Raw genomic sequence first — 16,408 nt, 5'->3', positions numbered from 1 at the left:
ATTTAATAAGCTATAACTTCCAAATGGGAATGAATAAATAGTTTCTGTGTGATGTCTTTGTAATTGTAATGAAAATCATCTTGGATGGTAAAGTCGGATTTTAAAATAAAATGTTGAAAATTACACTTTTAGAAAGTTGGTATTTTCCTACCTTAGCAATTTAGTGCCTGTGACATGTGTCTGGGTCACATGACTGGTTGTAGCCCACAGCTGAGCTTTGTGTATTCTTCCTAGACAGCCACACACAATATAGAGCCTTTTGTGCCTGGACGGACCATCACTGTCAGGATGGCAGGGCGGAGCTGGGCTTGAATAGCTTCCTCACAAAGGGCTGAATACCACTTATAGTTAGTCTGGAGCCAGGGCATGGGAGGCAGGAAACTTCTGCACCTCAAAGAGAAATCTCTATAAGCTTCTACCACTTCAAAGAAGGCACCAGTTATATATTGGACTCAGACACCAACTCTTCTGTACACCTGTGGATTCTGCCAGTAAGAAGGACTACTGCCAAATGGACTGTCACTCTGCTGGAATGCTACTCTGAAGGACTGTTGCCCTGCACTGCTGCCCTGTTGCCTGCTTGCCTGGATTGGAAGGGCTGGATCTCCACCTCCGAACCCTGGAATTCAGAGTGACTCCAAGGGCTAGTTGGCTGGTTTCCTGATCAGAAGCCTCAGGACATAACTGGCTATCAACAACCTTGAACTCAGCAATTGGCCGTGCCCTACCAAGTGGTCCCATCCCAAACCTGGATTCTTGGAAGTGGGCCTGAAGGTGTTCTGTGAGCTCATCTTTGAATCCAGCAGAACAAACTCATCTCCTCTGTGGAGCAGTGCATCTCCCGTAGAAAAAGCACATTACCTTTCCTGCTTGGCTCATCACCCTAGGAACCAAGGCACTGTGTCTGCTGCACAGACCTCCCAGATGCATGGACTTTGCATCACCGTCGCAGCTCGTTGGATCCAAAACATCTTCACACAAGGACATCATGTTGCCCAACACAGCCCTTGGAACAACCGCTACGTGACACATCTCCATCCCAGGACATGTCATCGCTTTTTGCAGCTCCTCAGAACCGCCACTGTGTGATGCATCACTTCGCATCACCTCTGCTGAGTGACACATCCTCAACAGGGAACCCGGCATTACAACCAGAATTAAGGTTCTGGGTTCAGCAACCCTAAGTGGGACCCTGGCCTGTAGCTGGCCTGTGCTCCATCATTGTCGGCCTTAACTTGTGACTTTGTACTAGTCGCGCATGACCAGATAGCCAAGGTTATGTCTTTGTGTTTTTTTTGCACTATTTTCACTGAAATCTTAAAACCTTCCTATTTCCAGTACTACTGATTGGATTTTTGGCATATTTTTTATCATTTTGGTCTTGTTTTATTTAATAAAATCAACACTATCTTTCTGATCTGGTGTGAGAATTTTCTTGTGTTATGTTTCCACTTTATTACTGTTTGTAGTGCTGCATAAATACTTTGCACAATGCCTCTGTTTTAAGCCTGACTGCTCTGTGCTAAGGTACCAGACCACAGGTTAATTTGTGGTTTACATGTGCATCACCCTGACAAGGATTGTAGTTGCGGTTTGGGTAGGGTTTTACCCCACTCAACCAGTAACCCAATTTTTTACTGCTACAAATACAGCAAAGGAGGAAGCCCAGTCTTAGGTTGATGAGGAGATGGAGTTTCATGGGAACACAATGAGCTCATGACGATGTCCCCAGTAATTTTTTTTTGTCTGGTAACAGAGGCTTCCAGCCGAATCAAGATTCGCAGATCTATTATAGTTTCACCCAGAGCCTGTAGAGAGCAGGTGGACTCTGCATATGAGATTCTGTGGAAAAGGCGTGAATTACTGGGGAAATCAGCACCAAATTTAACAATTGTCCCTTTAAATCTTCATTTCTAAGAGGAACCACAGCGTCCCACTTGTAACTGCTACTAACTCCATCTATCTGGGGTTACTGAAGCGCCCTTGTTTTGGATGTCAGAGCATGATGGGAAGAGAGAGAGTTCAGCAGCAGTGATGCCCAAGCAGGACATACCATCAGTACCAGGAGCACATCCCATGTCCCAAAAGCTCATGAAGAGTGAGCAGGGCGAGGGTCACTGGGAGACGGTGCAACGTGCTGAAGTTATAAACAAAGTGGAGGGGCGTGCAGCGATACTGATGCGAGTATGAGAAAGAGTATGGCAGAGCATGGGAAGAGGCTGTCAGTGGTGTGGTGCTAAGATAGAGACCAAAAGATCAGTCTCACAGGGGTTTTAGAGAAGGTCAGAATGGAGTTAGGCAGTAGATGGGGGTGTTATGTTGAAGTTATTTCAATTTATAAAGCATACGAATCACCCCGGGAGGAATAGTATCTTTCACCGTGCATGCTAAAACCACTTGTGGGTAACCAATGCAGTCAATACCACAAACACTGTATACCTCTACTTGTACTTTGTATGCTTTTGTAACCTGCACACATATCACTTTTTCCTCCTGTAATGTATCGTTTGCTACCTCTTGTATTTTGTTTGCTCACAATTGTCACTTTTGCCTCATGTAACAACGTTTGCTTTTGTACTTTGTTCACTTGTAATTTTCTCCTCATGTATCATTACTGTTCCTATTGTGAAGCGCTCGGACACCTTCGGGTAAAGTCCGCGCTATATAAAAACGCATAAAATGAAAAATAAAATAAAAAATGTGTTTTTACCACGAGTTCCATTACAACGCAAGTCATTACAACGACTTGCTTTAAGGAAGAGCTGGACTTTGGAATAGTTTAAATTAATATTCCAACTCCAGTCGGTGTATCGGTAGGGAAGATGTTGGACTTAAAATCCAACGCGACTCCAACACCGCTATTCCGAACGCAAGTTGTTGCAATGGAACTGAGGGCAACGTCGCAGTCATGGTACTGACTGTGTTACAAATGCACTACGTTGTAATATAGGTTTCCACCTCAGGAGGGTTATCTCGGCACTGCAGCTGTTCAGAGGCAAGTGGGGCAGTTAAATTAGAACTATCTTGTCTTAAGTGCTTTCCTAAAATGAAGGTGGGCGGAGCATGTGCAAAGCTAACGTGTTCCAATAGAGAGAGCCTAGGTAAGAGAAAGATCTGCCCCCAGATCGGGAATTTCTCACCAGTGGAACCATTAGGGGCATAAAGCGTCGCGGGTCTGCTTTTGCATCATTGATATGAGAAGGGCTGCGGTGGAGCAGCGAGGGTAGACCCGCAGAGCAGGGAAGAGTTGAGCAGGTGAGATACACGAGGAAGTGTGAAGGGAGAAAATAGGACTGCTTGAGTGGCAACAGAAACTCGATCACTGCTATTGGGGCATGTGGGGTGCTCTACTGCATTGAAGGATTGACCGAGACATGGTGAGTGTATGCGTTGTGGGTTTCTATAGAGATGATTTTACATAAGCTGGAAGGATCTCTAGAGAGTGGCAAATTACACTGGGCAGAATGAGGAATAACGGAAGCAGTGGCACCTTTGGGTAACAGCACCTGTCCTCTCTCACCCTGTGCAGCAGCGCTGAGGCACGAGGGTACCACTAGGAGGGGGTGGCAGACTACGGATAAGGGGGGGCTGGGGGACAGGTGGAATGATGATCGGCAGCGTGGGTCACTTTTGGGGGAGGGTTTGAGGAGAACCTGAGCAGGGTAACCCACCTGGTAGAACAACGAGGGGGTGACCTGTACACCCCATGCCCCCACACTTTTGGTGTCAGACTCTACTTCTGGGAGCTGCCAGGGGCGCCTAACACCTGTTGCAGGTCTGGGTGTAGGAATACTTAACATGCACCAGTTGTCAATGGGTGCTAAAACGGTGGAAGGGAAGTTTAAACGGGAAGAGTGGGCAGAAAGAAGTATTGGTGGCACTAGTATGGGCGGGGGTAGTGGGGGTCTTGAGGATAAAAGATACAGCGATCCGGACAAATCTTTTACACAAATGTTGCATGATGGGTTAGTGGGACGTTGATGATACCTAATCTAATCTGAACTCACTCCCTCCAACAATAATCGGGAGGGGCCTTTCAATTCTGCTGCCCTTCCTCAGCCCCCCAGTTTCTGCTCACAAAGGTTACACAAACATTTTCAGGAGATGGCAGACATAATCCATGGTTGGTCTCTGTCTGCCCGCAGATGAGCATATATCAGAATTTCTGATTGCTTTCCGTCACGTCCGCAAATCCCACCTCGGCGGAATTGCTTTCTCGACACTCTGAAAGTGAAAGCGGGAGAGGGGGCGCTGTGGGCGCTGAACATGCCCAAATGCCAAAGCCCAGCTGTAAATCTTGCAACAGAAAGCGAGGTGCCGGCACGCGTGTGTATATCTTCTGTGTAGGATTGTACACACAATCCTCAAATAAATTAATCCATATTCTCTCCACCGCAAATGTTGTGGCTAGTCGCGTGCCACAACGCCAGCTTTATTCACATTTCCCACCCGAATACTTCCCTTGATTGCTGGAATAAATTGGATTTTTTTTCCTCCTGCACCCCCCGTGACCTTTAATTTATTTTAATCTGCCTCGCACTTTCTGTAATCTGCTTTAATAACCGTTGCTAGGCGCACCATTGGCAAGAAACAAAGAACTCTTCAAAGCTGCTGCGTTATCACTTCTCTCACCTTACCCTCAAAGCCTTTCATGCCCGGTCTTGAAACATAACTTCACAGCATACCGCACGACGGACCCCCCAGACTGCAGACACCAGTCTGACCTCTGCCCCCTGCTGTGCACCAAACTCCATCCCCGTGACTAACGGCATGCGCCATTTCAGCTCAGGCCCGGCACATCCATTCAGAGCCCGAGTCGGGGGTCCACGCGGGTGGACGGCGTCCCCCCACTCTTTTCACAGGGTGGACGCCGTCCCCCCTGCCAAGTAGCTGGGCCCCACAGAAATATGCTGAACGTGTCCTGGTGTAAATTTCACCGGTACACGTTTAGCACGTGACGTCACGAGGTCATTTGCATACTATCAGCCCCCCCACTTCTTTTTATATGACTTGTGCCCTGCATGCTGTCAAATGGTTTAGCACCAGAAATGACATTGCATGTTGGCATGTATATACAATGAAACGAATAAGCTGATCCGTGCCCCAGAACCCACGGGATTATGGAGAACAGCGCCCTCCCTACGGCTCTGTACGTCTATCGTGTTTCATTTCACTGGTAAAAAGAAGTCTGGTGAAGCAGTAGTGTATACCTCAGTCTGTCAGCCCTGTCCGCCCAAGTCACCGTTCCCTATCCGGAGTAGTTCGAAGTTATTTGTATCCGGCACCTACTCAAAGGCCAACCATAAAAGATCACACAACTCCTATTGATTCTTTGCAACAGGTACCCTAACCTTCTATGCTATAAGAGCAAAAGCAGCCCTTTGACAGTTTTCTCGAGAGTAAGCAATGTATTTATTTATGCGTTTTTTGGTCTGGACTTTAACAGTTCAGCTGTATAACAGGTTCTTTTGTCATCATACATTATAAATATATGTATATATGTATATATCGCCCCTGGTTCTGCCCCTTTCAGCTACTGACTTGTGACTATAACAACCATAACCATATCCTCGTTCAACCCAATGGAGACTTTATCACTCACTGAATAAATACTATTGGCTGTTTGAGTGTATCCTTCCACCCGACACTGGGGTGCTTGCACTGAACTAGAAGAGGGACTACTTTACAACTATACCATGTCTGCTGGATTTTTACTATTGCTTTGCTCTAGTGTGCTAATGTTGCACGTGTTACGCTGCATGTTAAACCCAGATCGACTGGCTTTGCCAATGCTTGTTTTAGAATGCTGATGGTTGTTGTTTGTTAACTATGTATCACTTTCCAAACATATATCAAAGTATGGCACAACAATACACAGGGGGCCTCTACAGTCCAGTAGAAACAGATGAAAATCGACAAATGGCCTTCCTCTGTTGCATATTCAGTCAAATGATTTCTGAAAGTTCCGTTTTAAGAGATACAAATTATAGCAAATAGTAAATACGATGCCAATGTGGAACCCCCATGTTTTATTTACTGATACTCAGGCCATCGACCTCGACTGGAGCCTGAGACATGCTGAACAGGCCTACATCGCCAGCATGATAACTGTTAACTAACGAATGCATAAATTGAGCCGGTGTATTCCGTAATTTAATTATCAACACAGGTCCATTTGACAGTCTGCTTTGTGTATGTAAATTAAAGATGAACACAACAACAGTTGTCAATGAACATGAATAGTCTGAAATTTCATACGTGTAGGGTGTGTTGTGCTGATAAAGTATTTGTGTTGATTCTGTCACTGGCGGCACCTATAGGGTCAATGAGTGGTCCAAGCTGCATCGACCTCTTGACGAGGGCCCTGGCACAAATCAAGCACGGATAACTAGCCATCTTTGGAGTTCAAGTAGCCCTTCTTCACATACAGCGTCTGTTGTTAAGGCAAATACACAATGGTACCATGTCCATCCTCGGCTGCCCGTACATAGCCATGGTTCCCCCAGGAACATACAAATAAGAATGCCACCAGGATGTCACTGCAAGCTGTCTTCTTGGCAACTAGCGATATGTAAGTTGGGTGTATGTTTACGTGATACACGCTCTCGAGTAATATACACGCGTGTGTTAGGAGTGTGGGGACAATCTAAAACGAAAGATCGAATTTAGAATGAAACCTATGGAGAAGGCACATTTTATATTGGATGCAGACAGTGGTATTTTAGGCTTGATTACACAAAAGGTGCAGAAGAGGGACAAATCACTGGCTGCTGGTATAATTCACTAGATGCTGATGCAATTCACTAGATGCTGGTAGAATTCACTAGCAGCGGGTACAAATCACTAACTGCTGGTACAAATCACTGGCTGTTGGTACAATTAACTAGCTCCTGGTACAATTCACTAGCTGCAAGTATAAATCACGAACTACTGGTATAAATCACTTGCTGCTGCTCGTACAATACACTAGCTGCTGGTACAATTCACTAGCTGCTGGTGCTATTCACTAGCTGCTGGTACAGTTCACTAGTTGCTGTTACAACCTGCAGAGAACCCTTTCCTTTCATGCTACAATAGGAGTTGCAACTCAAGGATGGAGATATGAAGAAGGAGGTTTCGAAGGTTTGCCTGGACATGACGCCAAACGGGTCATGAAGAACATCTCCCAACATCCAATGTAGGTTTTGGGCTTTGTGGCTCGAGCTCTGCAGCCTTCAAGCTATGCCCCAGGACCACAACCGACTGAGAGGGGTTGTTCTGCCCACAAGGTCTCTGCTACATTGGTTTCAATAAGTTAAGACCCCAAAGCTTTCTTTGACTAGAATGCATGTCGCAAGTTGCTTTTCACTACCTGGACTGGGAGTAAGGAGGTGTGTAGGGCACATTAGGGTTCGCTAGGAATTTGGTCATACGTACCCACTGAAAACAACCTTGCCTATCACCCATAAATGCACTGTTTGACCTACACACCCTTGTACTTCCTTGGAGGAGAGAGTAGACACCCTTGCCACCTGCTGGCTGTTGCCTGCCCTACTGGTACCGGAAGGAATTTGGGGGCAATGCTACAGCTCGTAGGCACCGAAAGGGGCTGTGCCCACGTGAACGGGGATGAAGTCTTGAAAAGTTTCACTTAAGTGCAGCACCACAGTGCTCCCAGGCCTAAATATTGATTTACTGTCCCTTTCCTCCCACCCCCTAAGATCTTCTGCACATGGGCCAAGGAAGCTAAAAATATGGCACAGCAAGAATGTGATATGATTGATATTTTCACTCCACTACCCTAGACAAACTCTTAATACATAGGTAAACATTTATAACTTCACGAGAAATCTATTTTAAACTTCACATTTTCGAATGTTGAATGTGCAAATATTACTTTCATGCAACTCTACCAGATTTCAATATAGCCCAGCAAACGCTTCAGGCATCCTGCTAGGACGGATGAGAGGCAGTGGACGTGTACCATCCTGAAAGCAGGGTTAAGTGTCATGTTATAGCTGCCTCGGTCTGTAAACTGAAGGTGACGTTTCACTTTGGGACACCTTCTCCCTAGTTCACACTACATCCATCTTACAAGAAGGCCTGGCAGGAGCAAGCTTAAAACAATCAGTCTCAGCGTCGATCCAAACAAAAGGCAGCATGTGGAGTCCGGATCGAACCGAAACCCAGACAATGACCCGCTGAAGGTCAACCTGTGGTCGGAATGAAATTCCATTTTGAACTATTTTTTTAAAGGTTTTTGATCCAAAGAAGAAAAGCTGCAGGACGAATGAACAGCCATGAGAAGAGTCACTTATGACTCATACATTACAATTATGGTTCAATCATAATTGAACAATTAGAGCACACAAACCCAAATAACTGATAAAATAGACTGTTTCTCCATATTTTAATATGGCTACATTTTCATGATCACCCCTAGAAACCTGTGACTTTTGCATAGAAATCACAGTGGCGAATCAGCGTCACCCTACTTAAAGAAAGGAAAAAAAATGATAATAAACATGGTTATTCTCATTTTATTTTTTCTAAATAGTCAGTGGCTCTTGGACGGGGCTGGCGGAGTAGGGAGAGGAGTGGTTTTCACTCCGGTAGTGCACAGGACTGCTTGGCCGACCCTCTTGTGTAGTGTAGTTCCTATTATCCCAATAGGCTCTGCGCATTGGAATAATACCTTCAATAGTAAAGGCCTAGACCAGACGTTAACTAGGTCTACTACTGTCGATATTAGACTTAAAGTTTTGGGTTTGCCAGCTAGCTCAGAGTTCACTAGAAACTTTCTCGAATGTTCAGGAAGGAATTAACTTCCCTGATTAGACAAGAAGGGATTTAGTTTCTGACAACCATAGAACATGACAACTTTGCTCTCCCCTAATCAAGAGTGTATCTCGAGAGTCGTGTGAACAAAAGGCAATTTATTTTACTCAGTCAGTACGTGCATTCTTAGTCTCATCAGAATGTAGAGAAAAGGAAGAGACGGGCGTGTTCAATAAAAAGGTGTTATTTATTGATCAGTCTCTTTTCTCATACAAGAAAAATGGATCGATATTATTGCAATACTTATAGTTAAGTAAAGTGCATACATTAAAAGCAGAAGTATAAAATAATACTGTAAAAACATTGATATGGTTTCTAAGCCATAAGATGTTTTAAAATGAATAAAATATATTACATACACATATACATTTGACTAAACGTACTCAACTGGTGTTTCTAAATACGCCTACCCCGTGTACCTGACCTAAGCCTAATACGTGGGCGGGGATAGAAAGTTACAGTTTAAGTTAAGTTTGTTTTTGCCAAGTGACTGACTAAAGAATTCTCTGCGAGGGGTTATTCAGTTCTGTACCTGGAATTAAGGATGAATGAGGGATGGTATCTCTCTCTCTGGTCTCGATATTCCAGGCTGCCTGCGAGGGCTACCCGGAAGCGCAGGTGCTGGATTTCTCGGCAGGAGAAAGCAGCGCGTCTCGTTCTCAGCGCGTCAGGAAGGCGGGGCTGCGCCAGCGGGGTCTGCTCTGCTCTGGGCTTCGGCAAGTATGGCTGCTCCGTCTCGTCACCACCGCGTGTGTTTGCATAGGGCAATATCGGTAATATTTATACCTTTAAGGTGCCGAGATTGACGTAAGGATGGACATAGATACGTCAATAAGGATGTCATACGACTTGCTCGTTAGCACATTCTTTTGCTGAAGTTCTCGGTGAAATCAAAACAATGGCCGCAGGGTTTTGCCCAGGTTGTCATAGGTTTGATTTGTTATGAGAACTCCGTATGCCTTATCAGGGGCTGGAGGAATATCGCTTGTCTAATTAGATCGCAAGCGTTATGACCTAATCAGATAACACGTTCCTGTGCCGTAGTGTGACTGCGTCAGATAACGGTATCTGCATCATGGGGGTTTTCTGCCTCATGGGCTGACTGCTAGTTAACTTGTTGGTTTGTTTAACCAGAATAGGGTCAGGAATAGGGGGATCGATTCAGAACCTATAGGAATACATCACACCCACTCCACGCTAACTATGGACATATTTACTAATCTATGCATAGTAAAACATACTATAGAGTATAGTGTATACCTTACCACCCCAAAATACATAAATGCATTTTGAAAATTTTCAAATATACGGAAGAATTGCAATCATATGTATTGTATGCACTCAAGCTGTAGAATAATGCCAAAGTAATCACGCATTTGTATACATTATTGCTATTTGGTATATGAGAATTTATACATGAAATGGCTCTTAATACAGAAAAAAGTTCGAGACCATTCCATCACACAATAAAAATATTTATGAACATACCAGCGGGCAGCTAATGTCTATAAGCTATCTAAAATTTAGAAACCTTAGTTCTCTAAGAATAGTTCTTACTTTAAGCAGAAGATAGTGTCCCGAAAAATATGCCAAAATATTTTGGGGCTGCTGAAAAATTGCTGTCCGTGAACTGGAGGTAAAATTGTTCATGTGACTTTATTTTTAAAGTTGAAGGCCGAATTCAGGGAACGCCGTGTGCGAGCATGCTCAAAAGTCTCTATTTCTGCTCTGGTGAGAACATCATATCATTTAGGCTTTCAAAAAAGCTGTCAACAGCTTCCTGGGAAAGTTCCACTAACTCGGAAAAAGGTGTAACCATGCATTCGTGCGCATGATTGTCTCCATTGACATTCTGATTCGCATTGCTGACAGAAGGTCGTACCTGTTTGATGCTGCTTTCATCTTGAACTTCACTACCCCTTAATCGTAGTGGTGAAGCTTCCACGAATGCCGTCATCAGGATTGGTAGCCTTTGAGGGCAGCACAAAGCGTGAACCTTGATCGGGCTCAACAATGTTTCTGCATCCATTGGCGCATCCGATTGTAGCGTCAGACAGGTGTCTAACACGCATTCTTCTCCGCATAGCAGACACCTCAATACAGGTAAAACACATCTTTGCCACATTGGTCGAAATGATAGAAACCAAGTCATGTTCAGGTCTCTAAGCCGGGAGAGTCCCAGGATTTTTGATATCCGGTCCCGGTATCCAATGGCTAGGATTGTTTCTTCCCTTGTCGCAGGTGTTCTGTCTGTGACATGGTTTGCCATAACGAAAAATAAGGACTAGGAATAGGATTCCTGCAATCAGTCCTAAAATGAGGGGAAGTCCGCCAAAAATCGAATGGACGAAATCTGGAAAAATACCCAGTATGGCTTTGAATGGTGTTAATGCCATCGAAAATACTGTCTTAAATACCTTTGAGACCCCATTGGTATCAGAAATATTTAAGATTTCATTCAGGATTTCTGCGAAATGTATGGGGGAATTAGTTGATAACAATGAATGTATCTCTGCAGTCGTCCTTGCGACTTGTAGATCATACGTTTCTTTTGATGACGTGAGCCTTGTAGGCGTCTGAAGAAGCACTGTTTTCATTCTGCTTAAAGTGTCTATTCGAATAGAAGTAATTTTCAAATTGGGCCATGCCCTTGCCTCCCTGTCTGGAAAGGAGCTGGGGAACAATGAGCGTCCACAGCACTTGACCTTCGCAGTCGTAGTTACGAGATAAGGTGTCCCGGGCATAAGACTACAACATCTGCGATCTACAATTAGAATGTAACTCCCATTATAGAGTCTTTGAAAGAATGGTTCTATCTCTGTTGCAGGTGCGCCTTGCTGGTGACATGAAAGGTTGTATGAATTCCCTTCACAGGCTCCATGCAAACTAATTCCGTTACACAGAAGCGTGCCGCTTAGTGACATCGCACAATTATTGCCACTAAGAAACACTTTCTGTCCTTTATTACTGACACATGCATGTGAATAGGGCAGGTTCCATGTTGTTTTAATGTACCCCTTTCCCAATTTCTCGTACATGCCAGCCTGTATATATTTTTGGCAGTATTGAAACCTGAAGGTTGAGATTGGAATATTTATTATCCCATGTATTATCCATTCACTGACAGGTCGTTCTGACATTGTCACTGGTAATCTTTCGAGTTTTTCAATGCTCAAGATTGTATAATCAGCACCCTTTTGTGCCATACTGATTTGTCTATCAGTAAGGTTAAAGATTTGGAATAGTGACGTTGTGTTGATTAAACGCCAAGGCACATAGCCTGAACGTAGATTTTGTAACGTCCAGCCAAGCTGTACAAAAGAACGCAATTGAGACTGACCGTGTTGTAGCAACAGTAAGTCTTGCGATAATATGTCGATTGCTGAAGACACAATGCTGTCCAAAGAAAAAATTCTGGAGGACAGAGTCATTAACCCATTGTCCACTACAGAAAGTGATTTTTCCAAATTAATACGGTCAATTTCCCGTATTCTCTCTGCTGTTTCAATTTGAGTAACCTTCCAGGCCTCATTGTATGCTGCATATACAGAGGCTGCTATGAAACGTTTTTGACGCTGTTTGCGCGGTCCCATAATGAAATCACGCAAGTCAGCACCATCAGTAAGTAAAGTTAGGTGTTGCTTAATTTCTGTCAGTGTGGAAGTTTGTAGCCATTGAAGGCATTATTTGCCCACACTGTAGGTGGTTATTATCCCTGGGTGATGTCTTTGAGGATATCTAGGGTCTGGCCTGGTCATTTTGAACCCCTGTGTTTTGTTCAGGAATCTGTCTTGACAGTTATTAGTATCTGTGGGCCAGATCAACCACTGTTTCCAATCTGGATGTGTTCTGTTTTTGTTTAATACATAATTTACGTCTATCTCATCATCTGTAGAGGTATTGCTGTACATTGTTGGCTTTGGAATAGACGGTTTATTTAAGTCTTTGATTTTGGCTAGGCCAAGACAGGTAGTTTGTTGAACAGTGTCATTTAAAAATATAATTTGTTCTGGGATCATGCAGGCTCTAAACAAAGATTCTATACCCTGTACTTGCCATTCTTTTGTGCCCCAAACACTTTTCAATTCAACATTTTTGTCCCAATAATCAAAACCAAAAGTATTCATTTTTTCAAAGAATGAGTCTGAATATATCAATTTTGTGTTTGTTATCATGGTCTTAGTTCCTGTCTTGTTTGACAATTTGAAATAAAATGCTTCAGCATTACTTGTGTTAAAACCTGAAAAGTATGAATATTTGTCATAGAAGGTTCTTGAGCTTCCTTTTGGAGGGGTTGCACAATGTTCCCATTGATTATAAATTAAAACATTTCTAAGTTGTGCAGATTTATGTAAAAAATGGTTACCATAGTGGTTATAACAGTACATACTATCATAATTTGTAGAACCCTGCAAATAATCATGTTTGGTAAATTTAGCAGACATTACTAAGTCAGACATCATATTATTAATGCTTTCGAAGTCCCAATCATCAGCAAATGAGCTTGGTTTTGCAAAGTCACTCAATGAGATCTTAATTTGGTGTGGATATTTCAGGATTTCAACCGGACCATAGATTTCGTAGTCTGTGTTGTCCCATGCTACCCCACCCGGTATAGGATTGGCTGTGAAGTTGACTGAAGAAAGTTCTCTTTTCTCGACGTGTGAAGATGTGTGTGGTTTGAGGATCAAGTTGATTTTCTGACTTGCTGTGTCCATTTTAGCATATTTTCCCTCAATGAAGCGTCCCAAAGTAAGTACCATGATGAGCCAAAGTATGAGGATAAATGCACCAAAACCCACCCAAAATTCGATCCATGGAGAAATCAAATATGTTTCTTTCAGTTGTTTCAAAAGTTCTTTAGCTTTATCTTTAAAGGTTTTTGATGATGGCTGTGTCTTTGATTCACTGAAGCTTTCGGAGGAATCATCGAAGTTTATGAAGTAGCCGGATGCAGTTCTGTCAATTGTTCCAATTTCTTCAGGATTAATGTTTCTTGCATTATCATTTGGTACTTCATTGTAGATTGGTGTGTCTCTGCTAAAAGTTTTTATTTGGGTTTTCAGAGGTCTAAGTTCCATTGCATTGTTGCATAGTCCTTGTTGTTCTTCTGTAGGCGTTTCGAATGTGATGAGCCTCTTCGTTAGGACCTCTGTACTGGTAGCAAACCTTGGTGTTCGGCTACTTATTGGGAGTCCACTTGGCCTACTGTTTGTTATCGGCCACATGATTGTGGTTTTACCAGGTCGATGGATACAACTCGGTTCTCCTTTTTACCAGCAAGTGGCGGTAGTACAACTGATCTTGTCCCGTTGATAGACAAGACAGGAACTGCTTTTCTGTAAGAAGGCCCAAATTCCTTCTTTACCGCGATCTTTTCCCTGACTAGATCCCCGACTTTTGGAATCCAGACAGGTCTTGCTGGGACAGGTGGTGGTTCTTCAGTGGTTGTTGGCTGTTGTTTCAACTTTATGTTGCTCAGGTCTTTTCTTGTTTTGTTTAAGTCCTGCAAAATAGCCAAACGGTCTTTGATATCAAAGCTTTTTTCTTTCACCACTGAAGTCTGACTATCAGAGATCAACATCCTAGTTCCAAATAATAATTCGTACGCACTGAATCCCTTCAGAGAATTTCTTGGCAAGTTATTTAGACTACGTTGGACACTTATTAAATGTTTGACCCACCCAGCTCCCGAACCTAATACCTTTGCCGTTATAGATTGCTTTATGTCACGGTTTTTTCTTTCAACAATTCCGTTCCCCTCAGGGTGAAATGGACAAGAGTACCGCAATGCCACGCCCATGCTGACCATGGCCTCCTTATAAGCTCTAGAGCTAAAAGCAGGACCGTGGTCCGAATGCAGCATGCCAATTGCGTATGTGCCGATAAAGACTCGCAAATCTTTTATAACAGTTCTGGCGTCAGCCGTTCGCTGGGGCCACATCCATATGAATCTCGTGCATGAATCCACTGCGACCAAGATATATTTATAGTTACCGTCCCTTTGTAAGGGACCGCAGTGATCTAGATAAACACAGGCTAATGGTTTATCCGAGATTAGAAGGGGCGTCTGAGCTGGACGTCTCACCGTTGATACTTTCATTTTTTGACATATTTCACATTCTAGAACATAGTTCCTTGTTTGTCTTCTCATTTGTGGCCACCAGTATCTCTGTTTTAATAATGATACTGTGGCTGAGGCGCCAGCATGGATGGAAGCAAGCCCCTCGTGTGCCGCTATTATTAGTCCTAACCTATGTTCCATGTTTGGAATTGCCCTATCCCCCACTCCAGGGATTCGAGCAAAAGGAACATTGTTTGCATCAGTTATGTATGAGTATTTTACTGGAAAGCCTTTCGGGAGTGTTTCTATCGAATCCTTTTCTGAAGCGCTGACAGCTTGTAATATTTCGCTGTCTATTTTTGTTTTTGACCGGGTGATGGCAGCTACGGAAGCCGTTTGCACAGCTGCCTTCGCGGCCTAATCAGCCAATGAATTCCCTGCAACGTGAACGCCCTCACATTGATGACTCAGTGTGTGTATCACGTGAGTCTTTGGTAGTTCTTTTTGTAAAAGAACTATTTGTTCCCAGAGCATTTTATGCTTGATTGTGCCTCCTTTTGCATCCTTAAAACCATTTTGAAGCCAGATCTGCAAGTATTCATTATAAGACTGAACGCAATAATACGAATCGCACACTATGAGCGTGGGGAATTCTCGATCGGTATTTTCAAGCGCCATCTTGAATGCCAGTAGTTCAGCTCGCTGAGCTGTGCAATCTCCTAGAGATTGCGTTTTAGTGAGGGTTGGTTTAAATTTCCCTTCGTGCCAGCGACCTTTAACAATCGCGCACGCAGCACTATAAGCTTGTTTACCCCCGACTGCGGGTTGTGCTGATCCGTCTGTATATATTATACAGCCGTAATGATCTAGAGGCAGAATTTCCGTCGGCGGAGGACATTCAAATTCATATTGGAGAAATTCTTGTGTTTTTAAGTTAGGATCAAATTCGTAGGCCACGTCCGTTGCAGCAAGAGAATTAGCCCATTGTATCCATCTCGGATGGAGCGCTTTAGCATTTGGAATGCTTGCCTTTGTTACCGCCTCTAGGGCTGGTATCGGTGTCACGATTATTATTCGTTTACCTTGTGCCAGGGCTCGTTCTTTTGCTATAGCTGTCTGTGTTGCAGTTAGAATTTTTTCCGTAGTGCTAAATTTCATTTCAGCCTTAGTGTACAAGTGTGATTTGAATGCAATTGGTACCTTTTCTCCCTCATTAGAGGTCAGGTATGTGAATCCGCATCTCCCTGGGATGACTCGAATCACAAGATTGCGTGTGTTATCACGTGTTTCTAATTTTGTTTTAATTAGCATGTCTGTTTGTAAGGATCTCAAAATTTCTGTGTGTATTTGAGTCCAATTGGATCTTTTAAAATCTGGTTTTATCAGATCATAAAGGGGTTTGACCCTTTCTGCGTAATTTGCAATGTATGTTCTTCCGAAATTTAGGAAGCCTAGAATCGACTGTAGGTTTTTTAGTGTTCTAGGTGCTTGGATTACGGCACATTTCTCTAGGAAATTGTCAGCCAG

General features: G+C 43.5%; 1 protein-coding gene across 1 annotated transcript in view; it reads right to left on the bottom strand.

Moving 5' to 3' along the window:
- The window catches only part of SHANK2 (SH3 and multiple ankyrin repeat domains 2), a 3,078,421-nt gene that overhangs the window by 2,281,019 nt on the left and 780,994 nt on the right, over nt 1-16,408 (bottom strand). The window lies entirely within an intron of this gene.

This window comes from Lissotriton helveticus, chromosome 3_2 (genome assembly GCF_964261635.1).
Source record: "Lissotriton helveticus chromosome 3_2, aLisHel1.1, whole genome shotgun sequence".
Lineage (NCBI taxonomy): Eukaryota > Metazoa > Chordata > Amphibia > Caudata > Salamandridae > Lissotriton > Lissotriton helveticus.
This window is presented reverse-complemented; position numbering and strand designations above follow the sequence as displayed.